General features: G+C 38.6%; 1 long non-coding RNA gene across 2 annotated transcripts in view; it reads left to right on the top strand.

The window, feature by feature from the left end:
- The first annotated feature begins 6,580 nt into the window (after window positions 1-6,580).
- Window positions 6,581-16,246, top strand: part of LOC125961304 (uncharacterized) — a 211,018-nt gene continuing 201,352 nt past the window's right edge. For both annotated transcript variants that reach the window (XR_007471846.1, XR_007471848.1), the window contains exon 1: window positions 6,581-6,623. This is a non-coding gene — a long non-coding RNA (uncharacterized LOC125961304). The remainder of the gene's footprint in view (window positions 6,624-16,246) is intronic.

Below are 16,246 nucleotides of genomic sequence, written 5' to 3'. Positions count from 1 at the left end.
TAATTTGAGGATTAAAATATTCCACATATCACCAGCATATTAAGATAGAGATATCCAGTCGGCATCCAGACACAGAGCAGACTAACTGGAGATTTGGTTGTCAGGTGCACGAATGCAGCATGTTTTAGTCAGATCACTGCATGGCCTCCTGGCCAGTCTTGCTGTTCCCATTCTTCTCCCTCTCTGGTTCATTCTCTGCTCAATAGCCAGAGTGATCTTTTAAGGGAGTAATTGGAACATATTGCTTCCTACTTAAATTTCTTTAATACACTAATTCTAAATGGGGAAGAAAGGGATGCTTAGAAGGCATTTTCAAAAGGAGAGGAGGTGTTTTGAGTTGTCACATTGAAGGTGGAGCTACTATTTATTGGGCATGAGTAAGGAATTCTCCATATCCTGAAATACTGCAATGCTTAAGCATTTATATGTGGAAATTCACATTGTGCCATTATAAATTATTATTTCCCCTTTATGATACTGTTAGGATATTATATTTTTAAAAAAATATTATGTATATGCAAATAAGTTATATATTATCTATGGACTTCATTTCAGGGAAAGAAGGGAGTTTTATAAAATATTTCTTATAAAGTATTACTTTCTAATTCTATTCATCACTGAAGGCAATTAAGTAAGAAATAATAAGTATTAGTTCAAAAGAATATATTGGGATTTGGAGAGACATTCTAACTGTAGATGAGTCTAAATTTAAACACAATTATTTTTAAGCCTTGAGTTCATCTCATTATTGCTAACAAGAATGAATGGTGCCACCCTGAAGTAAATTGTGGTGAGGTGGATGGACCTAGAGTCTGTCATACAGAGTGAAGTAAGTCAGAAAGAGAAAAACAAATACTGTATGCTAACACATATATATGGAATCTAAGAAAAAAAAAAAAGGTCATGAAGAACCTAGGGTAAGACGGGAATAAAGACACAGACCTACTAGAGCATGGACTTGAGGATATGGGGAGGGGGAGGGGTAGGCTGTGATGAGGTGAGAGAGTGGCATGGACATATATACACTACCAAGCATAAAATGGATAGCTAGTGGGAAGCAGCAGCGTAGCACAGGGAGATCAGCTAGGTGGTGTGTGACCGCCTAGAGGGGTGGGATAGGGAGGGTGGGAGGGAGGGAGACTCAGGAGGGAAGAGATATGGGAACATGTGTATATGTATAACTGATTCACTTTGTTATAAAGCAGAAACTAACACACCATTGTAAAGCAATTATACTCCAATAAAGATGTTAAAGAAATAAATAAATTTTAAAAATAAATAAATTAAAAAAAAAAAAAAAGAAAGAACACAAGAGCTGTCATCCTGGGTCAGGCCTGGGCCCCACATCCTGGAACACTACCTCGGAGAGTGGCACAGAGGGGTAGGTTGGAAACCTGCTGAGTGACAACTCTGACCTCTGCCTGGATGTTAGGTTGTATCATTCCTAGTCTCCCTTGGTACGCTATGGTAAATATGCCATTCATAAATTTGTTCTGAGCTGCTTCCGAATCTATTTATATTTTCATTCTATACCAAATTTTGGAAGAGAGAAAATTCTATAAGTTTACTTCCAGCTGTCCTGCACAGAGTGTTTTTGAGCTACGAGAGATGCTCCCTAGGGCAAATTATCCAAAATTTAGTAAGTTGCAGAGATTCACAAGAACAGTGGCTCCCCAAGAGGATCCATGTTGCACTAATCTGTCCTGTTACTCTATAAAATGGGTTCTGTGGTAACATGTACTTGGAAAACGCTTTGTATTAATCCTTTTCTAGGAGAATCACGGTACACATTAGCACAGTGAAGATCCTGGAAGGGAAGGAAATGTGATCACAAAACTTCTCTGTGTGCAACACTCCGCAGAGCTAGTGCCCCATGGGGAAAGCTGTCCTAGCAGTTTAGGAACAAACTATTAGAGCTTTTTATGTTTTTATACCGACTAAGGGAAAGTTGTCAGATGGTGGCAAGCAGATCATTTTCCGCTCTCCTCACCCATTTCTAATGCAAATTATTGACTCAGAGTGGTGAGACAGTGGGCCACCTGTCTAATGAGTCCGTCACCAATATCAGGGCAGCCAAACAACAAGGACAGCGAACTCATGGAAAGAACATGAGCTTTGGAATGAGACATGAATTGGAGTCCCTGCTCAGTTATCACTTGCAGCCGTGTGATCTTGGGAGGGTCATTTTGTTCTCTGAGTTTCCTCATGTATGAAATGGGGATAATAGTAATAGCTATTTATTACTAGAATTACTTTGTGAATTGTATTTGCTAATGTGTGTGCACACTTGGCAGAGTGTATTGGTTATTTTTTATATATTTAAAGTATTTAATAAATTCTAAATGAGAATGAATCCTGGTGTTCTAATTAGTGAATTGAATAATTAAACATGTAGTAGGTGATGTTTTAGGTTTAAGGTTAAAATCATCTCTTGTGTACAAATATGTGAAGGGAAGAGAAATCCAACCCTTCCTCTTCCAAAAAGAAAAAAAACTCAGAGGGGTTAATAACTGTGCTCTTCCACTGTCCCGGTGCAGACATCAGTCTCTTAGGTGGGAAAGGCAGCTGACCCAGTTAGTGCTCAGCACCCATCTTTAGCTTTGCTCCGTTGCAACTTGAAATGCAAAGAGTAGCTTCTGAAAAACTGGTTTTAATACCTTGTTAAGATAATATCCCCAAGAGTTTAGCTCCACAAATAAATAGCATCTTTCATTATTTGCTTTTATAGCAAAAAGGATTTCAATCTGGATTTGTTAAAATGTCTTCTTACTTTCTGTAAAGGAAGCAAAAAAAAAAGCTACACATAGAACTCAGATTTTTCCCCTCCAAATCTGAAAAGGAGACAGAATCACAGAGCCCTTTAAAATACTCAAGAGCCAGAAACAGTTGAAGAAATATGTTAGCTTCCTGATATAGGTAATTTAAGGAAATATTCTTAGGTCTTGAATGTATAATGGATGTGCAGTTAAGAATGAGTTCATAAGGCAACACTTATCAGCAGTGGTTTGGCCATTTCAAAACAAAAATTATTTGAATCTACTCACACTTAGAACCCACATATAAGTCATAGGCTACTGCTCAGAGATGAGTTATGACAACATCATCAAATGATGAGATGATGCATCTCTTGGAGGTTGAGTCCCTCCTGTTATAGAACATGCTCAGGGTACAGCTCTATGCTTCCAGGCAAAAAACAAGTTGCCCCTACGTTGTAGAAGTTGGATTTGAATTAGGTTTGGAGAGGTAAATTTTGGAGATAATCTTAGGCATTATGAATGACCACCACAGGGAAAAGTATTAAGGATGGAAAGAAAGGACAGCCTTATTTTGTTTTATTTTTCCTGATGGCAGTGTTGGTGGTGTTGGTGTTGGTGGTGTGTGTGTGCAAGAAATCAAATGTGTGTTCTGTACCCTAAAGTCATGCCGAGCCTGTTAAAGATTGAAGAAAAACGTATAGTACAGTAAGTGTCAACAACTCAAATGCACTTTGTGCAGCAGGTAAATTACAGGATGAAGAGGGAAGGATGAAGGCTATAAGGACTGGTGTGAGCTGTGATGTAAAAAACATACATACCTCCTAAAGGCATTTAAAGTACATTTCTTAAAAAAAAAAAAAGTACATTTCTTTTTTGAAAACACCATGCAGCCCAAACCCAAACAGCTATACGGGCTCAAATCCATCTCCTGGTGGCCAGTTTGCAAACTTTGGGCAAAAGTTTAGAGTAGGGGCTCTGAAGTCAAACTGTCCAGGTTTAGTTCCTCTTAACCAGGCTAGCTAAGTTTGGCAAATTATTTAACATCTGAAAGCCTCACTTTCCTTATCTCTAAAATGTGAATAATAATAGTGCTTATCTCATGTGATTATTGTGAGAATATTGTGATAATATATATATACATACATACTTAGAATGACTAGCGCTAGTTAGCACTTAATAAATATTAACTGTGTTCACATACACACACACACATGAAATAGTTATCTGGGAAAGGTATACACTTTTTTTTTTTTTTTTAATTTTTTTTTTATTTTTTGCTGTACGCGGGCCTCTCACTGTTGTGGTCTCTCCCGTTGCGGAGCACAGGCTCCGGATGCGCAGGCTCAGCGGCCATGGCTCACGGGCCCAGCCGCTCGGCGGCATGTGGGATCTGCCCGGACCGGGGCACGAACCCGCGTCCCCTGCATCGGCAGGCGGACTCTCTACCACTGCGCCACCAGGGAAGCCCGGTATACACTTTTTAATGATGTCTTGTGGCATGTTCTTTTGAGTGTAATTGATGACAGCAAATACTTTCAGAGAGTGGGCAGGGATTTGAGCTTTGGAAAGTATCATAAGTCCTTTGAAGTAAAGGCTGATGAATAAGATAAATAATCAAACTGGGTCATAGAATTTTTTTTTTAGCAAAAGTAAGCTAATGAAAGGAAACAAGAATTTAGGCATAAAAGGGTGTGTAGAGTGGAGATAGGGATTCAGAGAGAATGCATCGTAATTATTTTGTTGGGTTTCTACCTCCCTGATATTCTTTTCTAGCACGTCATCTTGATGTGTACATGTGGGAGAAACCTGGGGCTCAGTAACTGAGCCTCTCCTCCATCTATTCTCACTCTCCCTAGGTGATCTGATCCAGTCTCATGACTTTAATACCTTCTTTTTGCTTAACTCCTAAATTTGTATCTTCAGCTAGGCTCTGTCCTCTGGACTCTAAGCTTATATATCCAACCACCCAGTTGACACCTCCACACAGATGTCAAATGAGCTCCTCAAACTTATGTCAGGAACGGAGCTCCTGATATCCGCTACTTCCTTTCCAAACCAGTGTCTCTTGTATTTTTCCTTGTCTCTGCTCATGGCAACTCTGTTATTCCAGTTGTCAGTGTGAAAACTTTGGCATCATGCTTGACACCTCTCTTTTTCTCATCCTGCACATCTGGTCCATCAGCAAATTCTGTCCACTCTATCACTTTCAGTTCTACCATCCTGGCCCAAACCACCCTCATCTCTCCCCTGGATTATTACAATAATCCTTCCTGCTGCTATTCTTGTTCTCTTCCTAAACACATCACCATGGTGATTCTGTTAAAATGAAAATATGGTCATGATACTACTCCATGGCTTCCCATCTGACTCCTTGCTGTCCTTACCACGACCTACAAAGCTTTCCATAAACTTGTCCCCTGTTGAACCTCTTGGACTTCATTGACTTTCTCATCATTCACTCACACCTGCCACACCAGCCTCCTTTCTGTTCCTTGCACACACCAGGAGCCACTACCCCAAAACCTTCACTCTTGCTCTTCCCTCTGTCTGGAATGCTTTTCTGGTATATATTTGCTTGGCTAATTTTCTCACTGCCTTTAGGTCTTTACTTAAAAGTCACCTTCCCTGGCTACCTCATGTAGAAATTTTATTTCCTCCACCATACTTTCCTTTGTTTATTTTCTCCTAGCAATTGTTTTTCTGTCTCTTACTATAGAGGGTAAACTCCATGAAGACAGTGGCTTTTAAAAAAAATTTTAAATTTTATATTGAAGTATAGTTGATTTACAGTGTTCTGTTAGTTTCAGGTATACAGCAAAGTGATTCAGTTATACATAGACACACATTTATTCTTTTTCAGATTCTTTTCCCATATAGGTTATTACAGAATGTTGAGTAGAGTTCCCTGTGTTATAGGGTCCTTGTTGATCATCTATTTTATATATAGTAGTGTGTATATGTTAATCCCAAACTCCTAATTCGTCCCTTCCCCCTCACTTTCCCCTTTGGTAACCATAAGTTTGTTTTCTAAGTCTGTGAGTCTGTTTCTGTTTTGTAAATAAGTTTATTTGTATCATTTTTTAGATTCCACATATAAGTGATATCATATGATATTTGTCTTTCTCTGTCTGACTTACTTCACTTAGTATGATAATCTCTAGGTACATCCATGTTGCTGCAGATGGCATTATTTCATTCTTTTTTATGGCTGAGTAATATTCCATTGTATATATGTACCACATCTTCTTTATCCATTCCTCTGTTGATGGACATTTGGGTTGCTTCCATGTCTTGGCTATTATAAACAGGCTGCAGTGAACATTGGGGTACATGTATATTTTTGAAATATGGTTTTCTCCAGATAAATACCTAGGAGTAGGATTGCTGGATCTTATGGTAACTCTATTTTTAGTTTTTTAAGGAATCTCCATACTCTTCTCCATAATGGCTATACAAATTCACATTCCCACCAACAGTGTAGGAGAGTTTCCTTTTCTATACACCCTCTCCAGCATTTATAGTTTGTAGATTTTTTGATGATGGCCATTCTGACTGGTGTGAGGTGATACCTCATTGTAGTTTTGATTTGCATTTCAATAATAATTAGTGATGTTGATCATCTTTTCATGTACTTTTTGACCATCTGTATGTCTTTTTTGGAGAAATGTCTATTTAGACCTTCTGCCCATTTTCTGATTGGGTTGTTTTTGTGTTTTTGATATTGAGCTGCGTGAGGTGTTTGTATATTTTGGAGATTAATCCCTTTTTGGTTGTATCGTTTGCAAATATTTTCTCCCATTCTGTAGGTTGTCTTTTTGGTGTGTTTATGGTTTCCTTTGCTGTGCAAAAGCTTTTAAGTTTCATTAGGTCCCATTTGTTTATTTTTGTTTTTATTTGCATTACTCTAAGAGGTGGATCCGAAAAGATATTGCTGTGATTTATGTCAAAGAGTGTTCTGCCTATGTTTTCCTCTAAGAGTTTTATAGTGTCTGGACTTACATTTAAGTCTTTAATCCATTTTGATTTTATTTTTGTGTATGGCATTAGAAAATGTTCTAATTTCATTCTTTTACATGTAGCTCCAGTTTTCCCAGCACCACATATTGAAGAGACGAAGACAGTGACTCTTGACTGTTTTATTTACTGATGTATCCCCAGTGCCTGCAATATGCCTGGTCCAAAATAAGGACTCAGTAAATTTTTGTTGAATAAGTGAATAAATGAATTCATTGCCCTTTCTGCTACCTCATTCAAAATGATGCAGGCACTGTGGAAGAGGTAGGCCATGAGGTATAGTGGAGAAAGCATTGGATCCAGGCACTCTATGTGTACCCCTAAGTAGCCATGTAGTTTTGGGACTGTTGCTTTACTTCTGTAAGGCTTGATATCCTCATCTGCAAAATGAGACAGTTAAATGAGATAGATAGACAGTTACTTGAATCTCTGGGGTTATGTGACTCAGCTCTAACTAAGAAGATGCTTATAGCAACAAAGATCTGTGCTCTATTTCAGACCAACTTAGAACTTTCTGTGATAGCCAGAAAGAGTGCATTTCTGTGTCTCTCCTTTCAAAGGTTACTGTTAATAATCCCTGTCTTTGAGGGAGGACCAAAGCCAGACAGTGGGTAGAGGAAGCGGTAATTCCCCAGTGTTGGTCCTCAGCTCACTTACTGGCTTAACACATTCCCTTACCAGGCTGGCAGCTTATTTTGCACTACTTGCTGTAATGCTGATGCCATAATATCAAGTTATATTTTTTTTCCTAACTATTTCTATGTGTACTGATTATAATCACAACATCACCGTGCAGAATATGGATCAGGTTTTATTAATCTTCATATACAGAAGCTAAAAGCAGAGAACCAGAGGGTAATTAATTGACATTGTCATAGAGAAAGTTTGTAGCAAGTCAAGGCCAGAACCCCATAACAAGAAGTGTTCTTTTTTAGGAACAGAGTGCCATCATAAGAAGCTGAAGTCAGAACTGGTAGCATACTTGCCAGTGTCTCCAAGTCTGGAGTGGTAAGTTATTTAGAAACACATATATAAATGTTTCTGCAACTCATGGAGTGCCAGGAATGCCACAACATTTTGTTGGAGACGTGAAGATTTTCAGTGCCCTGTGGAGTTGAAAGAACAGATCCTCTTGACCCTGGGCTTTGTAGGATAAGTGCCCCTTCCCTTCTTGCCTCTCAAATTAAATGAAGATAATGGTCCTACCTAGGCATTTTATCAGAGCAGCAATAGAATTCTGACCCCTGAATTTCTGGTTAAAAAAAGGGGAGTATGTGCAGCAAGATGTGCTAAATTATTGAGCAACCCAATATGTCTCTCAGTTGAAAGCAGAAGTGAGCAATGGCAGATATAACTATTCAGATAATTTTTAACCAGTGCAGAATTTTTAAAGACCTTAATTCAAAATCAAAGTTTGGCTAACTAGAAAGTTTATCACAGTTTAGAAAACATAAAAAATTACAAAGACTTAGATATCCAGGCTCAGTATTTAGAATACAATTGAGTTCATATATGTGGAACCTAGAAAAATGGTACAGATGAACCGGTTTGCAGGGCAGAAATAGAGACACGGATATAGAGAACAAACATATGGACACCAAGGGGGAAAAGTGGCGGGGGTGGTGGTGGTGGTGGTGGTGGTGTGATGAATTGGGAGATTGGGATTGACATATATACACTAATATGTATAAAATAGAGAACTAATAAGAAAATTCAAAAAAAAATAGAATACAGTTGCCTTCAAGATCAGATATCTTACTGAGACAATTTGAATTAAGCCCATCCTGGGTAGATTTGGCTTCTGGTAAGATGGGACTTAGAGACTGAGGCAAGATGGCAACAGGGTTCCAAGACTGAGTATGTAGAAACTATAGGGTTGAACCTTACCTGTTTTCCTGGAAAAGCTGGAGAGTGGTTTCTAAAAGCTGGATTCCTTAGTTATACTTTTAAAATCAGTAATTTTTGATAACAAGGTCAAATATATCACATTGAGGAGAAAATTGGGAAAACAGTGTAGTAAGTATAATGTATACAGTATTGTCTTTGAGTTTTTACTCTTGGGGACAGAATGCTTAAGGCAGGAAGTGTCAAGGGCATATGCATTTTAGGTCTGTTTATAGCTGAAGCCCCAATACCCCAGAGACTCTTCCTGGCAAGGGAACAGATTAAACCTTCCTCTTGGCTCCAGTACCCCAGAGAGAATGCACCCATTAGAGTAGAGACTTCAACACATGAAGTTTATGTTAGAGCTGCCTAAGCCAGCAGGCAAATAAAAGCTATTCCAAGAGAAAACGGGTAAAGCAGACTGAAAGCATTTTGCAAAGCATATTAGTATGAAACGATATAAATCAACAGGTAAAGAAGAACTTTGAATATTTTCATATACCAATACTGATCATACTGAACGGAAGTAGCGTTAGTCCTAGGGCAGCATAGCACAGAGATATTCAGCAGATCTGGGGCCACCCAGGAAGATGATGGTCCCAGCTGAACCATCTGATACTGTACTCTTAATCATATTAGCTACGTGTGCTTGCCATTGTCTTCAGACGACCTGAAAGTCAATTTCAGAACCTATGGCTTTTATATATATATATATATATATTTGTCTTTAAGTGTGGGTTGAGTCATTCCCAATGAGTACTTTTGGCCGACTCGTGTTCCTCAGCTAAAAGAACCCCTGTAGGGATTGTTATATTTGGATACCTGGATTGCGTGGACCCTGAATGTTACTGATAATTGTGGGGATTCTGACATTCAATGAATGCCGTATTAGTAGGTCTGATTTCTGTTTCAGTAGCAATTTATAACTCACTATTCTCTGAGAGATGCTGGTTAGCGTCCTTTCCATACATTGCTTCTGGAATCATATGCTCTCAGAATTATAATATAAGCTTAGGTTTCACTGTAATCTTTGCCACATAACTCACAAAAGTATTTATGAACATTCTTATAGAGGTGGTTTTCCAGAAGCTGTTAGATATAGATTAATCTGTCTCTGTAGCACACACACAGAGGAAAGAAAATGAACTCTCTCTTTTTTTTTTTTTTTTGCGGTACGCGGGCCTCTCACTGCTGGGGCCCCTCCCGCCGCGGAGCACAGGCTCCAGACGTGCAGGCCCAGTGGCCATGGCTCACGGGCCCCGCCGCTCTGCGGCACGTGGGATCCTCCCGGACCGGAGCACAAACCCGCGTCCCCTGCATCGGCAGGCGGACTCCCAACCACTGCGCCACCAGGGAAGCCCGAAAATGAACTCTTTTGGACAAGAGACCACAGTAACACACAAGCTCATGTTCTGGAGAGTATATCTACAGACCTTCTTTTCTCTTTATTAAGACCTAACTAGAATTGTCACTGAGGCAGTTCTTCTACCCAGGGGACTCACTGTTCAGTGGGTAACAAATCTGACTATGCCGCTCATCGGCATAAAGCCTTCATTGACTCCACACCACCTATGGGATCTAGCTCAAAGTCCATCATGGACCACATGACACTTCATCTTTGCTGTCCCTGCTGTCCCTGTCACATTTCATGCTGTAGTGGCAGCACACTGCTTCCAGCTCCTTGAACACATCACACTGTTCATTGCTTTTTTTCCTAGCTTTGTGCTCTTCCCTCTGGAATATCTTCATCTCATTTCCTTCTGACTATTCATACTAAAGATTTTTCAACTGTTTCCACTTTTAGGAAGCCTTTTAAGATAATGTCTCCTCCTGTTCTTTTCCACCTCCATCAGGCCTTCTGTTCTCAGCTGGTTGGGTGAGGTGCCCCTCTGAGTTACCACTGACCTCAGTGCAGATCACTGTGAAACACATTTTATTTGTTTATTTGTCTGTCTCCTCCAGTAGACTCCAAGTTCCTTGAAGGCAGAGGGTTTATTTTTTATTAATCTTTGAGTTTCTAAAGATTAATATCTAATTATTTTAGATAATCTTTGGGATTATCTAGCTTACTGCTTGATATATAGCCGCTGAAGTAAATATTTATTTATTTAATTGAAATGATATTATCATTGAAAAAATAGCAAACAATATTGAGAAGCCCAACAGAACTTGTTGTGACAGAACACATATTAAAGTCCAATTTTGAAGACTAGCAAGAATGATAACTTAGATCTGGTTTCATCTCCACTTTTTTACTACCAAATTGGCAAACAAGCAGTGCAAAGAAAGCAAGAAATAAGGAGTCAGGTGAATGAATGGCTCTGATACAGTTTCTCAGGTTCTCAATACCTCCTCAGATTCTGAATACCCCAGTAATCTCCTCAGTTCTTCAAGGAATTGTGCTCAAAGCTCACTGGTCAGGCTAGAAGCTAGAAGCTAATGGGATCCTTGCCTTGGACAGCAGGAGGCTGAGGAAGAGGCCACATCAGCACACAGGGGTCTGTCTACCACCACAAATGGCAATTCTTTCTTTGCCATGGACATACATTTTGGGGTTTTATTTGTCAGTGTGGCCAAGGCCCAACCATCAACATTTCTTTTCACATGCCAGCAGAAAGTAGCCTCAGTGTGTCATCAAGTTCCAGACCAAATAATATCTGAAAAGCAGTAATTATGTACAAAGTCCTCTATGGCTGTAGGTCTGCCACAAACCACACAGATACTTTACTAAAGATTTTCATAGCATTATTCATGAGATTTACCATGTATATAAAATTTGCTAAGATCATGTTCAACTTACAAAAACCTAGAATTAAAATCACCTCCTAGATCCTAGCAACTAAGAGAACAATATAAAGGCAAATAAAAATCCCAAGAAAAAATGAAAGTTCAGGTTGGGGTTACAGAAAGTTTGTTTGGATGCTTTGTTAATAAAAGCTGTAGAAATATGAAGAAGGGCTGATACATGGAATTTTCCACATTCTGCGAGAGAGGGAACATTTTACATTTAAGGAAATGGTACTGTGCTTTTTTTTTTTTCTCAAAAGGCATGTGTATGTGTGTGTTTGGGGAGGAAAAGTGATGACCTCTGATTAAAAATCTATGCTTTTTGAATATATAAATCATCCTTTCTTGGGCTACTTAAAATACACTGGAGTGCCTATTCTAGATGATGCAGAGTGATTCATGTTGTCTCATTAGATTGATATAGGCTTTTCCTGTTTTCAGGCATTTAGTTCTGGTCTAGCCACTCACTAGACCATTCGTAACTCTAGTTTGGACTTCTGGAAGGTTAGCAAGGTTGAACAGAGTTAGCTGCAGAATTAAGCCATAGGATTTAATGTATATTTAAAAATCTATGTCATGGTGTCTTGGAAATTCAAATTTTCCCATTTGCCATCTTACCAGTTTTATTTCCTGTTCCTCCCCAGCCAGTACCCTCTGCTCTACTGGGCTTCTTATTTCCCCTCATTGTGCTGAGGACTTGCTGTGCTCGTTTCTACCTATGTTCCTTTGCTTCTGCTCTTTCCCTGTAACTGGGATGTTGTTTTCCTTTCTGCTGTATATATTTAAGGTCTGGGAATTCTTCAGGTTGCAACTCATCTACTACCTCCTCTATCAGTCTTCAAGTTCTCAAACATATTTGTTTCTCTCTTTTTGAACTATTACAAAAACTGTTTTGTTTATTTTATCTGAGGTAGTTATCATTATTGTTTCAGGCATAGGTGTTGGCCTTAACGAATCTCCATAGTAACTTCCATCCTTGAGATCCTGACTCTAGATTGTCTCCTTAACCAAATAGCAAGCGTTATAAAGGGGTTGATTTAGGGATTGATTTATTTTTTGGAATCACTTATAATGTCTAGAACAGTACAAAGCACATAGATGCCTAATAAGTATAGTATTAACTGCTGAAAAGAAATAAAATTGAGATTTAAAAAATGGAATAAGACATCTATTTTCAGGGAGAAGACGTAGATAGATGTGCAGAATGAAACCACTTGTGCTCAATTGACAAAACTGACATTGATTATCTAAATTTTTTGCTGATCTACTTATACTTTTTTTTAAAATTAATTAATTTTACTTTTTTGGCTGTGTTGGGTCTTCATTGCTGCGTGCGGGCTTTCTCTAGTTGCGGCGAGCGGGGGCTACTCTTCATTGTGGTGCGCGGGCTTCTCATTTCGCTGGCTTCTCTCGTGGAGCACGGGCTCTAGGTGCGTGGGTTTCAGTAGTTGTGGCACGTGAGCTCAGTAGTTGTGGCTCACGGGCTCTAGAGCACAGGCTCAGTAGTTGTGGCACACGGGCTTAGTTGCTCCATGGCATGTGGGATCTTCCCGGACCAGGGATCGAACCCATGTCTCCTGAATTGGCAGGCGGATTCTCAACCACTGCGCCACCAGGGAAGCCCAAGTCTACCCTTTTAACTTTCATTTCCAGCTTTGCTTTAAAGTATTTGTTTATGTGTATTGAAGGAGGGTTCCAGACCAAGAGAGCAAATAGTAATATTGCACTTAAAGAAAAAATAGCACTTAAGGAATGTGTATGGAAAATGTTTTAAATTTTAGAATCTCAAGTTTAAACATTTCAGGAAATCTGACTTTTTAAATGAAAAATGGAAGTAAGAGACGTCTACATGGGAAATAGGAGGAAATAAAGATACTAATTTTTATCGAGCTAGAAGCTTTGCCTGTATTATCTCACTGAATTTTGATAACAATCAGTCTTCTGGGGGTAGATGTGATTATTCCCATTGCATAGCTGACAAACTGAGGTTCAATTTCACTTTCAGGCCCAGCCAGTCAGTGAGTGGTCGAGCTAGAATACAAACACAGGCCGGCTGATACCAGACCCCTGATCTATTGGCTATGTCATGCTGTCTATCACTAACCATTGGCAGAATTTAAGATTCTTATTTTTTCTTATTAGATGTCCTATTCTCATCACAAGGCAGCTGTGAATTTGCCAGCCTTTTACTTTCTATCATTGGGTCTTGGTTTTAGCGTAAACTGGACTGGCTTGGAGAATTGGCATGAAAGAGTGAGAAGTAAGGCTTGGATACTGTAGTATTTAGGGTTCTCCAGAGAAACAGAACAAAATGAACCATCATAGATGCTGTGGTCTCTGCCATTACTGGATGTTGGTTAGTAAACCAGTGATGTCTTCATTGTGACCCTGAGTTTACTAATAAAGATAAGGGTAATACTTGAAGTCATGCCTTCAAATTCTGGCTCTTGTTTTTCCTTTTGGTTTTAGGTTTGGTAGGAATATTCATGTAATTTTTGTTTTGATACAGTATAATATAAAGAACCATAGACCCATAGCTCAATGAAAAAAACACAGAGATATTTTGCCTGGAAAATCTATTCACTTATTCTGCTTTCTGAATGCTTGTTTTGTAAATGTATTGTTATCAAAATATTCTTTACTCTTGGAATATCTAGTGACCACTGGTAAGCAAAGTGCTTTGTTTTCTAGGATGAGAGATGTCTCATATATTGGAAATGGTCTATATTTTGTAAAATCTGACAAGCAAACTAACACTGAGGTGCTGTTATTAAGAGTGTGTGTGTATGTAAATGTCTTGACATTGGGACAAAAATCAAGATATTCTTTTTTCCATTTTATTTTAACATACGTTTTTTACTCTTTTCGTATCTTTCTGTAGAAACTGCAAATATCATCATGCAGAAATTTCACTTCTTCAGTTTCCTGAGCTCATAGGTCACATTGCTTTTTTACTGGAATCTCTACCTGGTTTAGTAACCAAGGCAACAAATCCCTGGTTAATGATTCAGTAGAAATTCACTGTGGAGGTGGCTTATTAGTTTTTTTCCCCCAAGAGCTGGGATAAAAAGCTTGCTCATGGTTTTTTTCATCTATTTCTCCTTTCTCTCTTACTTGTGATCCTGACAGCTTAAAGTGAATTTAATTAAAATCAATAGATAAAAATATCCAGTCTTTAAATTACGATTTTGGGACTTACAGTGTTTGTTTATGTAAATATAAAATATTAATAAGTTTAAGAGTATTTTATTTTATGACTCTTCTTTCAGTTTTCATTTTTGACATGTGGATAAAAGAACAGAAATAATTTTAAGATGGTGGTTTTCGGTTTAAGCATTACGTATCCTAGTCCTTTGAAGAGTTGTTGGAGAAGGCATCTTTAAGAAGGTACTAACGTGCCTTAAGGGAAAGCAGACAGGACAGGTAAAAAACAGAAGTTTGAACGGAAAAAAAAAATCAGCTTTATGAAAAGGAGTAAGTGCGGGATGAAATTGACAAGAGGCAAACAACAACAACAACAACAACAATGACAAAACCCAACAAAAACTAAACTCAAAAAACCCTTGGCATTGCTTAAAAATATCCCACAATGTGCAAAGATATGGTTTTAATGGATGAATAAATCCAAATACATTTCTGGAAAATATTTTTTTTCTACCAAATTATTTAAAGGGAGGTAAGAGGGAGAGCAAATGATAGAATGATATTTGACATGTTTCTCAAGTGTTTACAAAAGAGAAAAAGGCAGTGACACTGGTGAACATGGTTACCTGGCTTGAAAGTGCTAAAAGGAATGGGCCTCTTAAGGAAGGCATCGAGGAACAGGGGAGAGACATTAACCACAGACTTTTAACACATTCCCTCTTGCCACAGGGAGCTTTTAGTGCCATGTTAAAAGGGTAAAAATAGCTAAAATCATGAGTCAAGACCTGTTAACTCAGGGAAATCTTTTAGGACCCTATTAAGAATTGGAGATGATTAATACAAAAAAATTAGACTTCATAAATTAAGTATTTGTTTATGGTGTTATAGTTGTTCATATGCCAAAAAACAGACAATGAAAAAAACACATGATTTTGTTATATTGAGATCTTGAGAAGAGCACACTAAAGAACAGTGGAAGTCCAAGTACACTGTTAGTATCTGTTATTTTATGTTATACAAATTTAGAAATTGTTTCTGGGAGAACACATAAGAATTGCATTTGATAGTTCTGTAGAATGTGTTTGCCATTAGGGAACATCATGTTAGCATTATAAAGATCCCACAGAGGGCTACTATTCTGATGAAATTTATTGCTAAGAAAAATAATAACAAATTACCTGAAAATCAGAAGTGGATGCAGTACTGCAAGTGGCTATGGATTGGTTTTGTTCCACGTTGTCGGTGTTCCCCCTACCACAGTTTTGCCTGGAGGCCACTCTGCCTCCCCTCTTGACCCACAAGCTTTGGACTGGAGCTGCCTCTACCCCTGGGCTCCAGAGGTGGAGCCCTTACCTAAACTGAGCCAGTCAGTACCACCAATCTGGCCAATCTCAACCAAGAAGACTTAATCCAGACTTTTGTTTGAGCTTTTGTTCGACTCTCCCTCTGGTTTGGGATTGCTGGTGATAGGAGCCTGAAGTTGCAGGAACTACTGCATGGAACCTGAGAAGGGAGTCACCTCAGAGGAAGCAAAGAACACTGATGATATCATCTGAGTCCTGAATAAAGCCATCTCTGTAGTCTCTACTGGTATGACCTTTCATTTAAATGAACAGTATGTGCATTTTTGTTTAAGCCAGTTTGAGATTTTTTTTTCCTAC

Source organism: Orcinus orca, chromosome 15, assembly GCF_937001465.1.
Source record: "Orcinus orca chromosome 15, mOrcOrc1.1, whole genome shotgun sequence".
In the NCBI taxonomy this organism is placed as follows: Eukaryota; Metazoa; Chordata; class Mammalia; order Artiodactyla; family Delphinidae; genus Orcinus; species Orcinus orca.
Note: the sequence above shows the minus strand (reverse complement) of the source record. Positions and strands in the feature narration are given on the sequence as shown.